This window comes from Echinops telfairi, unplaced genomic scaffold (genome assembly GCF_000313985.2).
Source record: "Echinops telfairi isolate 266 unplaced genomic scaffold, ASM31398v2 ScPeMD7_7424;HRSCAF=8462, whole genome shotgun sequence".
Lineage (NCBI taxonomy): Eukaryota > Metazoa > Chordata > Mammalia > Afrosoricida > Tenrecidae > Echinops > Echinops telfairi.
This window is the reverse complement of record NW_022111324.1, coordinates 26,951,953-26,971,906: the sequence shown is the minus strand read 5'-3', so window position 1 is coordinate 26,971,906 and position 19,954 is coordinate 26,951,953. Positions and strand designations below refer to the sequence as shown.

The following is a 19,954-nucleotide window of genomic DNA, read 5'->3' as shown; positions in this document are numbered from 1 at the left end:
GATGTCCAGAAACCACCTCACAGAGACACTCCCAGCTTCCTTCCTTGATTACATACTAAAACTACTATATAATGCCAGCAGTCCAGATGTTGTGGAGTTTTGAAGAGCAGGCTCTGGATTGCCCAGGTTTGAATGCTGGCTCTCCATACACTGTCTATGTGATCCTGTTTCTGAGCTTTAGTTTCCCCATCTGTAAAGTGGGGGTAAGAATGGTTCCTAGCTCATAGAATATTATAAAGAGTAAATTAGAACATCCATATACATCACTTAGTTTTTTTTGCCTGGTCATTCTATTTTGCTAGTGGCATTGGACGCTGTTGAGTTTCTGACTCATTGCGATCTAAACACAGCAGAATGAAATCCTACTTGGTCTGTGTTCCAGTCACTGTGTCCATCTATCTGATTGAGATTCTTCCTCTTTTTTACTGACCCTCTACCCAGCAAGATGTCCTACTCTAGGGACAAAGTACAGGAGATGAAGTCTCTCCACCTTCATTTCTTTTTTTTTTTTTCCACCTTCATTTCTAAAGATCAGTCTGTCTGCACTTTTTCCAAGATAGGCCGTAAATTCTCCTGCCAAGTCATGGAGGGTATGTATTGCCAGAAGACAGGCAAATGATTTTTTATTCATTCCTCTATATTTACCAAGACCGTCAGTCTTTGCAGACCTGCCTTTATTAGGTAGTCCTCTGAGGGTCATACTCCCCACGAGCCCATGGGATGATATAGGGCTTATAGAAATAGTGATGGCGTTCCCAAAAGGGTGACCCTACATCCCTTTGTGTTTTCCATTGAGTGCTTTTCATGAGACACTGCTTTCAAAATTAAGTTCTAAAAATCAGCTTCTCTCTCCTTTGAACCTGATCATGTTTTTCTACTTGCTTCCATTGTCATGAAACTTGGAGCTGAATTTTGCCTAAAGGTGCTCTCATTTTCCCTATAAATCCATTTTTTTTCAGTTGTGCATTGTGTACTCCTAAGTTATTGTTCATTTCCTTTCTATGCTTTCTACTTTTTACTTTTAATGTGTCTTTATTTTTTCCATTTGATGTGTTTATTTTAGGCTGCAAAAACAAAAGCAAGCATGCAAGCAAACAACATCAAAGCACTTGAAATAGGTTTGTCAAGGGTTGTAAACTCATCCTTTCCAGGGAAGCAAAGGTCGAGCTGGGCGGGTGATCCTCAAGGCCACCTACCACCTGCTTCACCATTGCTCACACTGGTGCATTTTGATCCTTTTTCACGTCATGGTCTGGATCATTGTCCTTATCTCCTTCCTTGTCTTCTTCTCCTTCTCCTCTTCCTCCTCCTCCTCCTCCTCCTTCAACAACACCAACAGATTCTCCAGTAAAGGGTAACCCTGATCTCAGGATTATACGCTCATGAAAAGGGAACAATTGCCAAGTCTGCAGCAAGGACAGCTTCAGCAGCAGCATCCAAATCTGCAATCTCAGGAACGTTGGGAGGGGCAAAGAATGAAAGAAAGAGTCATTGGAAAATATTTTAGTCACTTGCTTCTTCCTAATGGTTTTCAATATGACAAACCCCCCCCCTTTTCCAATCTATCTGGCATTCTGTACAACCCATGATCTCTGCTCCTTCAAAAGAAAAGGGATCAGAATCATCTGGTTCAGACCCCATCTGGTATGGTTTTGTCAACACCTCATTGTGAACACCTATTTGTGAAATACCCAATGAGTTCAAAGTTAAACTCTAAGATGAAACTCATAGGCAGTCCAGCATCTGATAACTTCACTTCAATATCTTTCAAGTGCTTCAGAATAGGTACATCGTGTTCCTGAACCGTATCACTGAGCAAGTCAACATTCTTGAAAACACTCAACCAAAATTCGGGAATTCCTCTGGAGTCTTCTTTTTCTTCATCCTTCTTCTCATCCTTGCCCTTGGCCTTTTCTGTCAGTTCCTCTGCAATTTCATCCTCTTCACTTGGTTTCCACTCACATTCTTCTTCCAGAGTTTCATAAATTGCATTTATTATCTCAAAAAGCTTATCAAATCAAGGCTGATGGAGAACAACATCTTTTCTTGATAGAGAACAAGATTATGAACTCCCTCATAGAATTTGGCTTCTATCTGTCCACATGTAACGTGAAGGTTTTTAAGAGCATCCGCTCAGCTTTGAACTGCCCTAACCAGGCGAGCTTTCATTGTATCCTGTGGCTATTTCTACCAGACCATCAAGGCCAGCAGGGGAAGCAGTAAAAGGAGCGGGAGGCCTCAATTTTTATTTTTTTTTAGCCATTTAAAAATCATTAGAATATTAGAGAGTATATAAACACACATACAGATACATAATACCTCAGAAGAACAAACTAAGTACAAAGCAAAAATCACTATATTGAACAAACATCCTCTACCATGACATGACATCTTAGTTATCTAATTCTGCTATTAAAAAAACAACATAGGTAAAAAATTTGAGGTCTTTTATGTGGTGCTTGATCTGTGACTCTGAAACCCCGAGCCCATCTCTCTCCTTCACCACTTTGTCTAATGTAAGTAGGGCCAACCAGCCAGCTTCACTACACTTTTCAATCTGACAAGATTCCCAAAATATATCAAACATAGAACTTTACTTCTCATCAATACTAGATATATTTGGTGATATTTTGCATATTCCTTTTGTCATGGATTAGCAGTGCCTTCTTTCCTAATGGAGTCAGAGTTATAAGACAAGTCAGATATGAGAACCAATTTCTTTTCATTATGATTTTGTTTCTATGGACCATACTCTTGGGGTCTTAGGCTGGGTCATCTAGAGAAGCTTATGAAGTATATGAAGAGAGACTTATCCCAAATAAATGGTTCATACACTCAGAGAGGCTGGTAAATTCCAAGTCTGTGAGTCAAATGCCAGGCTGAAGGTTACTTCTCACTCACGTGGCTACAAGGGCTGGTGAATTCAAAATTGGCAGGTCAGATACAAGCTGCTGGCTGTAAAGGTGAATATTCTCAAGGCTGGTAGGTAAGATAGCAAGGTGTTGACTCACAGGCTGCAGAGGCTAAAGACTCCTAGGTTCAGCATGCACTATGGCAAGCACCTGGCTGAAGTCCAAAGAACCAAAGGTCAGATGAACAGCCAGATGCAGGGTCCAGATCCAGCAAACCCCTTCCACCACCACCCCTACCAAAACCCCCCAACAAAACTAAAAACACAGCATGTCAGAGTGGCCACATATATTGACAACCAGCCACATCTCTCAGGAAATACCCTTACAATGAATTATTGCTTGTAGCAGATCTTCTCATGGGAGATAGCTATATAGTAACTGCCAAGCCACTGAAAGTCATTTTGGTAGTTATACAATCAGTTGTCAATTTGAGAGGATTAAGAGTGAGGGGGTGGAGTTTAGCCTGTCAATCAGGTTGCAGCTTGATGACCTCATTTGGAGGTGCTAAGGAGATAAATAGCTCACTGGAGGAAGGACGAAGGCTGACTACCTGGGAGACATTGCAGCTGACAAGACACGTGGAGCTACTCTAGTGCCCTGAGCTGGAGGAGCCATGTAGAGACCCTTGCCAGTGCTGAGATTCTTATACTGCCGCTGGATCCACAAGACATTCTACCCACTGGTCTGTGATCTTTCTGTATTCAGAGTCATTGCATGTGTTGTGTGAGTATGAAGAGGAAGTTATAGATTGGCATCATACATATGGGCTAATATCAGACTTATGGACTTGATCTGGACTGCTCTGGGATGTTTTCTCAATATTCAATTGCTCTTGCATATAAAGTTATCTCTTACACACATGAATGTCTATGAATTTGTTTCTCTAGTTTACCCGGATTAACACAGTCATTGCCCCACTGAGTTGACACACACACTTAACCGTCACACAAAGTGGTTTGCAACCCTTTTTAAGGAGTCAGCGTATCCATCTTTTCCCTAGACTGTACAGCATATAAATTTACAATAATAATAAAGAAATGGGTTCACAGATGGGTTCATAGCATAGTTTAATAATACCTGCCATTTGTTGAGCACTTTGTATGTGCCCACAAGAGAGATTGACTTGCATTTTATCTATTACTCATAACATTTTTGCAAGTCCAGTAATACTTGCTCCATTTTAGATATGGGAAAAATGATGACCAGAAAAAGTAAATGTCTCCCTAAATACATCAAACAGTTCTTTCTTTTACTAATATCTTTATTTATTGATGTTATCTTGAATACAGATACACGGTTCCTGGAAGAGAACAGATTGGTTTTTTCTCTCTCTCTCTCTTTTTTACAGTTTTATTGGCACATAATCCACATGTCACACAAATTGAATGGTTCAGTCATATCAAGAAGAATTGTGTAATCATTACCACAATCAATTCCAACATTAAAAAAAATCATTTTATTGGGGCTCATAAAATTCTTATCACTATCTATACATACATCATTTATGTCAAGAACATTTTTACATTTGTTGCCCTCATCATTCTCAAAATATTTGCTCTCCACTTAAGCCCTTGGTATCAGCTCATTTTCCCCCCTTCCTCCCCACTCACCCCTCCCTCATGAACCCTTAATAATTTGCAAATTATTATTATTTTGTCATGTCTTACACTCTCTGACATCTCCCTTCACCCACTTTTCTGTTGTCTGTCCCCCAGAGAGGAAGTTATATGTAGATCCTTATAATCGGTTCTCCCTTTCTACCCCACCTTCCCGGTATCGCTACTCTCACTTCTGGTCCTGAAGGGATCATAGGTCCTGGATTCCCTGTGTTTCCAGTTCCTATCTGTACCAGTGTACATCCTCTGGTCTAGCTGGATTTGCAAAATAGAATTAGGGTCATGATAGTGGGGGGGAAGCATTTAAGAATTAGAGGAAAGTTGTATGTTTCATTGTTGCTACACTGCACGCTGACTGGCTCATCTCCTACCTGGGACCCTTCTGTAAGGAGGTGTCCTGTTACCTACAGATGGGCTTTGGGTCTCCACTCTGCACTCCCACTCATTTACAATGATATGATTTTTTGTTCTTTGATGCCTGATACCTGGTCCCTTTGACACCTCATGGTCACATAGGCTGGTGTGCTTCTTCCAGGTGGGCTTTGTTATTTCTGAGCTAGATGGCTGCTTGTTTACCTGCAATCCACCGGATGCTATATCTTTTGATAGCTGGGCACCATCAGTTTTCTTCACCATATTTGCTTATGCATACATTTGTCTTCAGCGATAGTGTTGGGAAGGTGTGCATCATGGAGTGCCAATTTAATAGAACAAAGTGTTCTTGCATTGAGTAAGTACTTGAGTGGAGGTCCAATGTCCATCTGGTGCCTTAATACTAAACCTATAAAGATATGCGCATATATCTATTTCTCCATCATCCTATATAAATATATTTACATATGTACATGCCTGTATTTAGACCTCTATAAATACCCTTTGTCACAGTTCTTTCCTCTATTTCCTTTTACTTTCCTCTTGTCCCACTATCATGCTCAGCCTTCATTTGGGTTTCAGTAATTTCTCTTGGTTACATTGCTCTTGCTGAATCCCTACCAGGCCTCTCACACCCTTCATGCCACTAATTTTGGACCAATTGTTGTTCCCTTGTCCCTGGGTTGGTCAACACCACCTCCTTACCTCTGTCTCCCCTTCTCCCATGTCCCCCGCCCCCCAACCATCGGTCCCGTTGTTTTCTCCTCCAGAATTTTTAGATAGATAGATCTGCAGAGATAATAATATGCACAAAAAAACAAGGCATAGCAAGACAAAGCGACAAAAGAGAACACAACGTCGATGACAACAAAGAAAACTAATGACCGTAAATAAATTAATTAAAAAAATAGAAAGAAAAAAATTTAAAAAAGAAAAACCTGTAAATAGATCAAGGTCTGTTTTTTGACCTCTAGGCGTGTCCTCCAGTCAGGTCCGATGGGGTGCCATGCTCTGGCCCCAAAGTCTATCCTTTGCACTCCCTCGGCTCCCTGCTGTGCTCCCCATCCGGTTGCTCTGCCACGCCTTTAGTGTTTTGTCTTGGAGTGTGGCAGAGCCTTTAACATGCTAATGAAATATTTAAGTCATTGTCATTTAACATGCTAATGAAATATTTAAGTCATTGAAATATTTAAGCCTTTAACATGCTAATGAAATATTTAAGTCATTACTTAGAGGGTGAGCTTGAGATTTGAGGGTGAATGGAATAGCTAATTCTACAGCCTATGATGCTTTCAGGGCATTGTGCTACCTTTCACACCATCAAGAGCTCCCCTGTCGGGCACTGCTTGTTGTACATGTCTCTCCTGCTGAGACCATTGTCTCATATTAGATGCTGTGCTACTTTGTGTTGTAAGGAAAATATACCTAACAGAGTGTATGTCAACTCAACAATTTCTACGTGCCATTCAATGCCATTGACTACATTCTTCAAGTTGTCCAGCCAATCTTGCTATTTCTTTTCCAGATCATTGCACATACCTTTGGACTCTCCTCCCTTTAAGAGGTGGAGCCTAATTCTCCCTTGCTTCAGTGTGGGTGGAACTGAATGGTCCATTTCCACAATAGATCATGGTGAAAGTGACTAGGTCATACAAATCCTCCCTTTCAGGAAAATCTAGATGTCATGTCCTGGGAAATTTGAGCAAATCTATGGGGCATCTCTTGTGGAGAGGCCCTGAGTCCTCCTGCCAATCACCAGTGTGGATCTGTAAGCCATGTGAGTGAATGACCTTGAAAGGGGCTTCTATGGCCCAAACCAAGCCTTCAGATGACTGCCACCCCAGCAGATGGCTCCACTGGAACCCCGTAAAATACCTGAGCCAGAACCAGCTAGCTACAATGCTCTCTAATCTCTGGGAAAAAGAAATGATGAGATAATAAATGCTTGTCATTTCAAGCTGCTAAGCTTGGGGCCATTGTTATGCAGCAGCAGGTAACTAATACAGACAATAGAGTCTAAAATCCAAGCGGGTTCTTGACACCATCCTCCCGTTTTCTACCAGATACACTGGTTCTGCCTGTAGCCAATCCTGCTTCACATGTTCCTGTTTGGTTGACTATTTGAACGAACCTACAAATCCAGCCCTTCACCATTCAAATGGCACTTTGCATCATGTTCTGATAGAAACTACAGTCATTTGTCTGAATGAACCTACAAACCAGCCCTTCACCATTTAAGTGGCACTTTGCATCATGTTCTGATAGCAAAGCCACAAGACTCCCTTGAAGAGCTTTACTTAGAATACTTGCTGTAGACTCCACTGAGGACTAAGTCTGAATGAAAACTTGCCAAAGCTTGCTGAGGCTTCTGATGTTCAAGACAGATGACAGACCCCTGAAATTATTCATGTAAGCCATTTATAGATCTTCTACTTTATATTCCTATGTAAAACTTTATCATGAGAAAATGAAGTACTTGGAATATGCATATCATAGTGTCCTCAACATTATAGTGCTCTTGTGCCTTCCAAAGATCCTAGTGGAGAAAACATCCTTTACCTACAATTCAACTAAACTATGTTCAATCCCTGCTAGAGTCTTGGTAAAGAGCCTCGGTGACATGATAGGTTAGATGTTGGCTGCTAAACTCAAGGTCTGAGGTTCAAATCCAGCAGTTCCACCTTTGGAGCAAGATTAGGTATATGCTCCTATAAAGAAGTACAGCCTCAGAAACTCTGTATAGGGTCACTATGGGTCAGAATTGTATAGGGTCAGAACTGTAGAGGGTCAGAACGATATAGGGTCACTATGAGTCAGAATGGGCTGAATGGAAGTGAATGTAGCATTTTATTTGGTTATGAGTTGGAATTGATCGGATTGTGTGGTTTAGGCTCCAGGTTCTAAATCTAAGACGTGAGGATATAGCAATGAACAAAACTTTTGAAATGTCTGCCATTATGAAGTTTGCAGTCTAGTGGTAAAGACAGGCAACAATTGAGTGAAGAAATATGTAGCACATTTTAGGAGGGGTAAGAGCCACGGAGAAAAGTAAAGTCAGGTACGGGAGCAGATCACCATTCATCTGTCGATTTGTGGCACTGCGGTGACTTGCATGTTACGATGATGTTGGAAGCTAGACCACTGATATTTCAAACACTGACAGAGTCACACATGGTGGGCAGATGTAAGTGGAGCTCTCGGATGAAGACAGATTAGGAAGAAAGGAATGGTGATCTGTGTCCAAAAAGTAGCCGGTGAAAATCCCATGGGTCACAGAAAAGTTATTGTCCAGGACATTGATGTTTAGCAAAGCGAAGAATCAATGGAGAAGCGTGGAACTCTCGGTAAGATAGGCTGCCACAACGGGCACAACAATGAACCGGAGCAAACCAATGGCCGTGAAGACAGTGCAGGATCAGACAAAGTTTTCGTGCTGCTATTCATCAAAGTCCCATGCATCAGAGTCAACTTGAGGCAGCAGAGTGACCGAGTGTGATGGGATCATGGAGAGGGAGGCCTGGAGGGGAAGGGAGAACAGCCAAGGATGGCTGCATTGTGCGGCACCATGAGTAAGTAGGCGAACATTGAGAAGCTGGCTCCAGGCTGAGGGACGCGTTGCTGGGTCAGGGCCAGCGTGCCTTATTTGAGGAACAGCAAAATGACTTTACGAAATCTGTATAATGATTCACATGATAGATCCTCCTTGTGGATCTGGAGTTGCAGGAAAACGTGTCTCTATAGGTCCATATGTATTGTTGTCATGAGGAAATAAAAGCCAAATAACTTGTAATGTCTCCCTTTTAGCCTAGGCTTCCAGGAAGCTTGAGGTTGGTTCTAATACCACTGACTGTGGATCGTGGTACATCTCAGAGTCCTGGGAGCAGCTGGTTACACCACCTGGTTTTTGTTTTTTAATAGAAATAAACCCAGGGGGGTGGAGGGAAGGTAGGGTAGAAAGGGGGAACCAATTACAGGGATCTACATATAACCCCCTCCCTGGTGGTCAGACAACAGAAAAGTGGGTGAAGGGAGGCACCAGACAGTGTAAGGCATGACAAAATAACAATAATTTATAAATTATCAAGGGTTCATGAGGGAGGGGAGGCGGGGAGGGAGGGGAAAAATGAGGAGCTGATACCAAGGGCTCAAGTAGAAAGCAATGTTTTGAGAATGACGATGGCAACAAGCGTACAAATGTGCTTGATACAATGGATGGATGGATGGATTGTGATAAGAGTTGCATGAGCTCTAATACAATGATGAAAAAACAAAAATAAAATAAACCTGGCCTTCTCATTTTCTCCTCACTGCTCCTTTTACCCACAAACCACTTCAAGTCGACTGGAGGTGGGGAGAAGCAGGATGCTTTGAACTGGCTTCGGACAGATGCAGTATTCCAGAGCAAAGCACAGCACAGTGACAGAGTGCATGATCTCACGAATTCATTGTACAGATATTGAGGGTTGGGCACCAGGTTGCCAGTGTTGGGTGTGGACCTGTGTAGAACGGCAAAGCGGGCGGTCCCTGCCTTCAAGGCGCTCCCTCCCATCCCAGGACGCGATGCAAGCGAAAGGCAAGTCATTATAGGTCTGACGGTAGCTGGCACAGGGTCAGAGCCCAAAGAGGCTGACAGCTGGCTGACTTTGCCAGAGAAGGAGATCTGCTCCCAGAGTCCTGAGGCGTCCTTGTGGCAGGAGGAAGGCCACAAAGACAGCTTCAGTCCGGGCCTCAGCCCGCCTCTGAGGAACACATCAATTTGCACTCCTGGCTCCAGGGTGGTGTCTGACTTTCCGGCAGGCCTCCCAACCTTCCAGGACCAATTCTACCCACAAGGCTCTGGTGTCTGAGCCACAGGGCAAGAGTGTTCCTGACAGAGAGGAAAAATAGAATAAAAATATCTCCTGCCCATCTCTCCCTATTTTTAGTTGATTTGCAGACTCTTCAATCAAGGCATTAATATTTAATTGTTCTGTCAGGTCCGATTCTTCCTCGTCAGACGGTTAAAAATGGCTTGGGAGCAAAGACGAAATGAGATGGTGAGGGACGAAGTAAGGAAAGCACAGCACGTGTTCGTCAGAAGAGCGGGCAGGCTGAAGAGCCTGACCCTGCGGTCCTGAGGGGAAGAACAGCGTGCTCCTTTCAGTCACCACACTCCACTTGTTCCCAAAGGCCATTGAGGGAAACATGTGGGATAGCAGCCAGGTCTTGGGGAAAATGAAGTTCCCTTCAGCGAGGAGAAGCCGGAGACTGGGAAGGGGCAGAGGAGGACGTCTGTGCGGCAGGCTTGCCAGTCACAAAGGTCAGCTGATGCTGTATCTACGAGGAGCTGATTACCAGCCAGCAGCAGTATGGAACTTATCCCAAGTTTTCCTGAAAACCCAGGTCAAAAGGGAACTATTGTAGCTGACATGTTTTTTACATACAATTCATACATGTCGAAAACTGAATTTAACATACATGTTTCTTTGGGAAACAGTATCATTTTGGCTATTCCAAACGTAAAAGCACTGGCTGCCAATTTAATTCTGACTTATCATGACTCTACAGGACAGCATAGAACTGCCCCAGGGAAACGGGTTTCCGAGGCTGTACATCTTGATGGCAACATGATAGCTTCATCTTTGTCCCTCAAAGTGTTTGGGGGCTTTGAACTGACAACCTTTTGGTTTGCAGCACAATACTTAGCCCACCACGCCACCAGGACCACAGAAGTGTAAAAAAATGACTTGGCCCTATTTCAGGCCAATGAATTCTCAGAGACCCAAATGGATGTCTCCGTGTGACTCAGTCAAGGAGGTTATTAATAGGCCGGAGATGAGAAGGATCAGGGAACGACATTTCATTCCGTTCCAGCCTCTCATTTTATTTATACCTCCTCTTTAGGAACAGAAGTCGTGAGGTGAAACCTGTCCCGTGGGCTTTAGTGGAGTGTTCAGCTTGTCTGCTCAGCAGAGGCGCCTCCTATGCTTCTCATCTTCCGGCATCCGCAGAGGGCAAGACAACAATTGGACTCAGCTGGCAGGCTCCTGACAGACTTCTCTGAGCCTTAGGCTGGGCCTCACCAGCCTCTGGGGTCCCAGAAAATCAAGGCAAGGTGATGCTGTATTTGCATCAATCTCTGAAAAACAGCGGAAAGGCCTAGTCAGAAGCAGATTCGGAGTCTCCTCCAGCTCTCGTGCAGCCTCTTGGTTTGAGGCAGTGACCCTCAGGTTCTCCCCGGACGCCTCTCCTCCAGTAGGATTGGGTACTACGTGAGGGGGTTGCATCTCTGGTTGGGGTGGGGTGGTCTGGGCATTGAGTCGGGCAAGGGCAGAGATGCTAGGTGGCTTGCAATGCACTGGAAGATGTCACCTGAGTGCTTGGTGTCCTGCTGCACCTTCTAGAAGAACTTGTTTAGACTAAACTGAATTCCATACCAAACTCTATAAATAGTGTTAGTCTGGGTTGACTAGAGAAACACATCCAGAGACACTCATATGTGTGTAAGAAAGAGTTTTATATCAAAGAGTAATTGTGTATTAAGAAAACATCCCAGCCCAGTCTTGATCATGTCCATACGTCTGATATTAGCCCATATGTCCAATACTGGTCTATAAATTCCTCTTCAGACTCATGCAACACATTCAACTCACGCTGAATGCAGGAAGATCATGGGCCAGTTTGTGGAAATTCTTGTGGGTCCAATGGCATGGGTCTCCATGTGGCTCCTCCAGCTCCAGGGCTCTGGCTTCATCACATGGCTCCATGTGCCTTGTCAGCAGGAAGAGGAAGCAGAGAGAGAGTGTGTGTGTGTGTCCTGCCTTCAGGGAGGAAGACAGGAGTACCCAGAATCCTCAGGAGAAGGCCATGCCCACAGAGAGAGAGGCCTCATTGGCTATGACCTGATTAACAGGCGATACTCCATCCCTTCACCCAAGTTGACAGAAAATTATGTCATGCCACAGTAGCACAGACAGAGAAATGGGCAAACAGATAGATAATAGCGTGTATAGATAGTATGCACACACTCAAAAGCGTCACTTAGACAGTAAGAACAACAGCCACAAAAGACTGGGAATCCACAATAGATTCAGACCTCTAAATTCATCCAAGGGGCTGCCAAGTCAGGGTACTCTTTAGTCTTGTGGAAGGGCGTCCCCAATAAGGAGATCTCACTCTAACCCAGCGAGAACCTACGATGGACCAGGTGCCACTCTAATTCCTTTTCAGTGATTGCTTTCTTAGCCGCTCGTACAACTCCGTTAGGGTGGTTCTGATGTGATCCCAAAAGAGTTGGATCGCACAGATAAATGAGTGGCAGTTTCAAGGTCCCAAGTCCCTCCACTACTCTGCGTTTATTATCTCCCCTGAAATGGGAGAGCTATTTACACGTTGCTTCCACCTATGCCAAAAAAGAACAGGATATTAAAAACAAACAAAGATGAACTAGAGAACAGGGCCTGAAGAAACCCGCCCCCTAAACTAGAGAAGTTTAGGGCCAGCTTGTGACTTGGTTTGTCTAAATATTGATTTTATTGTAACTGAGCCCAGTTACTTAGGGCTTCTTAGGATTCTCCTAAGAAGGTCACAGGCTATTAGATTATCTGGGGTTTTTTATTTGAAAATTTTTCTAACAATGCAAGTACATACATTCACTTTCATTCAGTCGATTCCAATCTATAGTGACTCTATTAGAAAGCCCATGGGGCTCCTGCAGCTGCACATCTTTATGGGAGCAGGAAGCTCCATCTTTCTCCCACGGTGCACCTGTTGGGCTCAAACTGCTGACCTTGTAGCTAAAAAAAAAAAATGATTTTGTTCAACACAGAAAATATTTGTTTCATGCTTTCAAATACTCACAAATTTTCTGGAAGTCAAGGAAACATGGGATTTTGTTTGGTTTGTGACTTTAACAAGAGCTGGTTGCCATTTGGGAAAACAATGTATCTGATGGCAATGCCTCCTATGATCTTTGATATCACAAAATTATGCCCAGGCTATCAGTCTGCATTTGTAGCCGACAGAGTCTCAGCTAGATCTTCTCGAGATACAAGCAGTTTTCATTGTGCCTTCTCTTGCAATCCTACTGAACATGTACATATTGCAATACATATGATGTTGTCACAATTGACTTTTATTTACCCTTTCTCTTTCAATTAGGGCATAATATTGGTTTTAAGGATTGTGTACATAAGTGAGTTATATCAATTGAATTTCAGGAATATAAAAGAAACATTACAGAGTATTTGCTAGAGGTAAGGGAATTGTTGAATCTGAGCCAGGGCCTAAGCCAGGGAGGATTGAAATACCTTGTTTCAGTATTCCAGGAAGGTGGTTGAGATTGTTAAGGTTTATTGTGCCTACCTGGTCAATAGACACATGTAGGATTAACTGAAGGGTGGAGAGATAAATGACTCGGTGAGCCTTGCCCTATTGGTTCTCTGGTCTCTTGTTCTCTGATGGTCGGACCAGTGTGTGGCTGCATTAGCCAGTTCCCTGCTCCAGCTGGCAAGGCTCACTTCCTGCGAGACATTCCTGAGGAGAAGCCACATGGACCGACCCTGATGCAGCCCTGGGTGCTGGAGAAGCTGCGTGGAGACCCCTGCCAGTGCTGAGATGCTTACACAGTCACTGGATTCAAAGACTTCCTACCCACTGGCCTGTGATCCTCCTGCATTTGGTGTCATTGTGTGTGTTTTGTGAGTTTGAAGAGGACTTTGTAGATCGGTGTCAGACATATGGACTTGCACTGGACTGGGTTGGGATGCTTTCTGAACGTATACTTACCCTATATATAAAATTCTCTTATACATTAAAAAAAAGAGGAGGACTTTATAGATCATTGCCGGACATAAGGGCTAATATTGGACGTATGGGCTTGGACAGCAGTGGGTTGGGATGCTTTCTTAATGTACACTTACCTTTATATAAAACTCTCTCATATCTATATCTATCTATCTACTATCTATCTATCTATCTATCGATCATCTATCTATCTATCTATCTATCATCTATCGAGTTTCTGTGGATTTGTTTCTCTAGTCTACCCAGACTAATGCAGTGGGTCGTTCACGAAGAGACCACCTGTGTTGGACTGCCATCACTTCTGGTAGAAGGGGCATGGAAGAGAACACATACTCGATTATTAAGGCCTAGAGTTGGATGTGGCCCACCTCAGTTCTACTCACGTCCTATGATTGGTGAGATCCTAGTAACATGGCCATACTTTGAAGGAGCTGGAAATGCCATCCTCAGTTGGGCAGTCATATGCTTAACCACATTTGGCAGACTCTGCCAGAGCACCGAATTCAAAACCTGCCTCAGGGTGCAACTGTCCTACCCTACTGGATTTTAGACACTTGGAGAAAGAATTGAGAATAGAGGGGTGGAGTCTGGAAGAAGGGAGGAGAAAGTCGCAGTTGAGGGAGGCAGCATAATTTGCGAAAATAGTCTTGGGAGATGTAGCTTCGAGCCTGTGATAATTAGCTTTATTGTGCCAACCTGCCCAATAAGAACATGTGGTGGAGATTAATCAGGTTGCAGTTTGATTGGCGGGCAAAGAGAGAAATGGTTCTGCAAGGCTTGCCCCCATCTCTCTAGCATTCTGGTGATCAGACCAGTGTGCTGCTATTTTAACCTGTGAGCTACGCTATTTGTGGCCAAGCTAACCCATGGATCATGTCGCTAGAGCTTGAGGCTCCTTCAAGACCTGCTTTGCCATACTGCTGGTGTGTACATCACTTGAACTTGAGGCTGGTAGATCCTGTCACCTTGCATTGCTTGAGTTCATTATCCTATCCCAGCTTGCTTTGCTAAGCTCCAGAGCTACTGACTGTTGCTGACTCTTGCTGGCCCACCCTGCTGCCTGCTGTCAGCTTTCTTGACCTTGAGTGGAAGGAAATCCAGAATATTAACTGTTCCACTAAAGTGAGTTGAACAGAGCCCTCTGTACTGCTCTGTGGACTAATTAGCCATTATATTCCTTCTCGCTGTATAGACCTATATAATCATATAGGTTTTGTTTCTCTAGAGAACTCTGCCTAACACAGGCCCTGTATTAGTTCCCCGAGGCTGTCCTAACACAAACTGGGCAATGTAAAGCAGCAAAAAATGTACTTTCTCACCGTTTCTGAGGCCTGACGTTGGAAATCCAGGTGTTGGCAGGGCTGGCTCCTTTGGAGGCTCTAGGGGAGAATTTGTTCCATGGCTCTCCTCGCTTCACCATGGTTGCTGACAATGTCGGCTTTCCTTGCCTCTGTTTCCAACATTACTCAGCATCATCCCTGTCCATATCTGAGTTTCTTTGTCCAAATGCCCCTCTTAATAAAGACAGCGGAAGCCTGGTGGTCCAGCGGTTAACGGTCCGGCTGCTGACAGTTGTGCAGTGGGAGTCTACCAGGTGCTCCGAGGAAGGAACATGCAACAGTCTTCCGTTTACATAAAGCTTTTCAGCTTTGTGAACCCGATGAGGAAGTTCTACTCTGTCTTATACAGTCATCATAAGTCAACATAAAATCAATGCCAATGGGTTTTCCAACCAAGTATGACCTCTTCTTAATGTGATTACATCAGTAAATCAGATTAGATTCACAGGTTCTAGGTGAACAAGAACTTTAGGGGCATGGTATCCAACCCAGTTAAAAAGGTGAATGGGGACGTAGACCTTGACTGCAGGCAAGGAAGTTCTTGCTCATTTGAATTGTACCATGAAACAGGCCCCTCCCAGGCCGGTTCAGGTGCTTCTGTTCACACGCCCACAGCCCTAACCTTATCTCTCTCGCCAGCGCTGGTCATGCTTCTGTTTTGCTTGCCTGGTTTTGTCCTCCAGTCCAGACAGCAATTCTATTTTGTTCAACCCCGAATCCCCAAGGTTCAGCAGAGTCATTGGTCCATGGCCAGTGCTCAATAAATACTTGATGTATGGGTGATATAATCCTGTAAGCACTGAGAAGTTCAGCACATGCTTTTGAGTGCACCCGTCCAAGGCACGATCACTGTGCTTTGTCAGGAAGATGGAGCTTGTTATAATGTTCAGCAGGCTGAAGTAAGCAGGACGAATACAGGCTGGTTTGCGTCTGAAGAGCCCTGGGAGGGAGGAGGGAGGAGAGGCTGTGTGGGAGGATGGATCTAGGAAGGCTGAGGGATTAGGAATTCTGGTGGGGGAGTGGCGAATAAGAAAATATAATTATGGACTGCTCAAGTCGAAGTCAAGTATCGGTTAAAATAGTTAGCTGCCAAGGGAAGCTTCCAGTGGAGGAGACAGCAATGAGCAGTGAGCACTGGAGGGTTGAATTGGGATGTAGCAGTTTTGAGAAGGGCATGATGAGCCCCATTTAATGTCTTCTGGGATTTTCTGGGCAGTAAAGCCCATCTGTAGGCAACTGGACATTCCCTTACAGAAGGGTCGTGGGGAGGAGACGAGCCAGTCAGTGTGCAGTGTAGCACCAATGAAACATACAACTTTCCTCTCATTCTTAAATGCTTCCCCAGCCCCCCACTATCATGATTCCAATTCTACTTTAAACATCTGGCTAGATCAGAGCATGTACACGGGTACAGATAGGAACTGGAAAAACAGGGAATCCAGGACCAGTGGTGAGAGTGGCATTACTGAGAGGGTGGAGGGAAGGTGGGGTAGAAAGGGGAAACTGATTACAAGGATCTATATGGAACCCCCTCTCTGGGGGATGGACAACAGAAAGGTGGGTAAAGGGAGATGTCAGACAGTGTAAGACATGACAAAATAATAATAATTTATAAATTATCAAGGGTTCATGGGGGAGTGGCGGGGAGAGAGGGGGAAAACGAGGAGCTGATATCAAGGGCTCAAGTAGAAAGCAAACGTTTTGAGAATGATGATGGCAACAAATGTACAAATGTGCTTGACACAGTGGATGTATGTATGGATTGTGATAAGAGTTGTACAAGCCCCCAATAAAATGATATTTTAAAAAGTCCCTGTGTTATAAAAAACATTGCCTTGGATATAATGAGGGTTGGGAAATAGTATTTTTGGAGAGATTTGTTTCGATTGCCCAGTTTCTATAGGGAGCCACAATTGTAATGTTCATCTTGGGAAAGAAAAAGTATTCCTAGTGGGAAAGAAAAAGTACTCATATGCATTGGACTGCTAACCTCAAGGCCAACAGATCAAACCTCCATCTGCTCCTTGGGAAATAGATGAGGCATTCTACCCCATCCTATGGGGCCCCCAGGAGTCAGGATTGAGTCCATGGCAGTGAGTTTGCTTTTGAGTGGTGTCAATATGACCTGAGGGAGCCCAAGTGCTGTGAGGCCTGGACTGAAGCACTTGCTGGTGAAGGTCAAGGACTGCAGCCTTCAGTATGGCTCAATGTCAAGAAAACCAAAGTCCTTACAACTGGACTCAAAGGTAACATCATGATAAGAGGAGGAAAGATGGAAATTGTCATGGGTTTTGTCTTGTTGGACCACAACTAATGCTCATGGAAGCTGTAGTTTAACAGAGCAATGAATTTTTTGCATCCAGTAAATCTGTGCACAAGACATATTTAGAGTATTGAAAAGCAAGGATGCTACCTGACCTAAGCCATGGTATTTTCAGTTGCCTTATGCATGTGAAATTTGGACACTGAAAAAAGAAAAGCGAAGAGCATTTATGTATTTGAATTGTGGTGCTGGAGAAGAATATTGAAAATACCGTGGACTAAACCCCAAATATAGAGGAATGGATAAACCATCTCTGGTACATTCACTCAATAGAATATTATGCATCAATTAACAAAATGACAGCTCTCTTCTTTTTTTCAAAACCACTTTATTGGAAGTTAATACAGATATATCATTCACTCATTCAGTCACATCAAACAGTACTGCACAATTGTTACCCAACAGCTCTTTGAAACACTGGAAGACATGGACAAAACTAGAGAACATTATGCTTAGCAAAGTGTCAATTTTATAAAGAGAAATATTTAATACCACCATATTACAAGGAAAACCAAGAAAAGACCAGGGTATCAATCTTTATGCATCCTATTTTACTTTCAATGATTTGTCATTTTCCTAGATTCGTATTTTGTACATCCTATGTTCTGATTATTAATGGATGTTTGCCGATGCGTCTTCTCATTGTGAGCCATGCCCCATCAGCAAATGAAGGGCTCAGTGGCTTTACTCCCTCCATGCCATAGTGATCAACTCTACTTTGAGGAGGCAGCTCTTCCTCAGCTACATTTTGACTATTGTCCAATTTCAGGGACTTTATAGTTAATCCTTCCAATCAGATAGTGTTAGTCTTCCAAACTTGCTATTTTACAAAATTGTTTTGGCTACTATAAATCTTTTGTGTTTTCATGTAATTTTATGATCAGTTTGCCAGTGTCTACACAAAAACCATCTAGGGTTTTGGTTGCAATTTTACTTATATGGGAATTAATTTTTATAAATGAATTCCCTTATAGACAGACCTGCTTTTGTTGTGAGTACCCTTTACACCAAGCTTCTGGTTTGTAATTACCGTTTCCCCAAAAGTAAGACATCCCCCCAAAATAAGACCTACTTACAGTTTTGCCTCTCACTGAAATATAAGGCACCCCCCGGAAAATAAGACCTCCCTGAAAATAAGGCCCCCCGAAGCTACCTTAACTCTGGACTCTGGACCGTAGCGGTGGGCACCACCGGGCAGCTCGAGCAGACAGGAAGTACGAGGTCTCTTTTAATAAAACAAGAAACAGTAACTGTGTACCGTATGCTTCTTCATGGAAAAATAAGACATCCCCTGAAAATACGACCTAGAGCATCTTTGGGAGCAAAAATTAACATATGACACTCTTATTTTCAGGGAAACAGGGTTGGCTGAATGTTTAGAAGCCCATGAGTCTCATCTTCTTATCCTCCCATTTGCCATTGAGCTGATTCTTATTCATAGAACTTCCATGTGTCCGAGCAGAATTGTGTTCCGCTGAGATTTTTGTGGAAGATGTTTGAGAAGTAGACCACCAGGGATTTCTTCCAAGTAGCCAAGCTAGTTAACTATTTGCACCACCCAGACTTGTCTGATGTTAGGATGAGGGAAACGAAGCCTGGCTCTCAGGGTGATAGAAATGGTCTTGTGTCATTTCCAAGGGCTGCCATTTTGTGTCATTTCCAAGGGCTGCCATTTTGTGCAGGGGGAACAGCTTCCTCCCTGGGTGCACGCTGGGTCTGCAGGAAAAGAGCGAACAACCAAGAGAAGCTTGTCTAGGCATCCCCAAAGAGCCACCCTTTCTTTTTCTGCCCAGAACATGATGTGTTTGAGTAAAGAGCAGTGGTCCACTGAAGCCCACAAACGCTGCAGGGCCCAGGAGGAGAGTATGCCCAGAAATACTGACCCCACCCTCCTCACTCCACCCCTAACAAAACTTTGCCATTGAGTCCTTACTACCTCTTCCCCACTGTCTATAGGGTCTTCGTGGCTGGTGGGTCTAATGACCACCTTTGGCAGTTAGCAGACCAGCACTTCATCCACAGCATCACCAGGACCCCTCGCAGGGGCTGAGCAAAAGCCAGGACCAAGGCGCAGTTTCTGGAAGCATTGCCACCAGACTGCTCACAGGCGGGTTCCCTCAGGACTTCCCTCAGAAAGTCAGCACTTCAGCAGATGAACTGTCACCTGTGATTTAGATTGCTTATTGTTAACAGCTTCTAAATAGACCATTTACTTTTTTTTCCCTTTTCAAACAGAAGGGGCCTGCAAATCAGAGTACTACCCCACGTCTGAAGGTTTCAGCCCTGGGGTGAGAGGCAGGGCTGGCCAAGGGCTTCAGAGGACAAACAACCACCCACCAGCCTGAAACCCAGGGGCTATTCTGGGGGCCGTGAGACAGCGTTTCTACCAGCAGGGTTTAATTGGGTAAGGACGCCTTTCCTTCCAGTTTCAGCCTCCGCCTCCGCTCTTTCCTAGGCAGCAGAATCAATCCTTCACTCAACCAGTCACCGTGGGGTGAGCGCTTACAAACCATACAGAGAAGCAACAAGCCCACATGGAAGAAGCACACCAGCCTGTGTGATCACGAGGTGTCGATGGAATCAGGTAACAGGCACCGGAAGACCCAA

The 19,954-nt window shown here is 44.0% G+C and overlaps 1 pseudogene; it reads right to left on the bottom strand.

Annotated features, from left to right (window-relative positions):
• Positions 1-1,214: 1,214 nt before the first annotated feature.
• LOC101647227 lies at positions 1,215-15,104 on the bottom strand (annotated as a pseudogene).
• Positions 15,105-19,954: the final 4,850 nt, after the last annotated feature.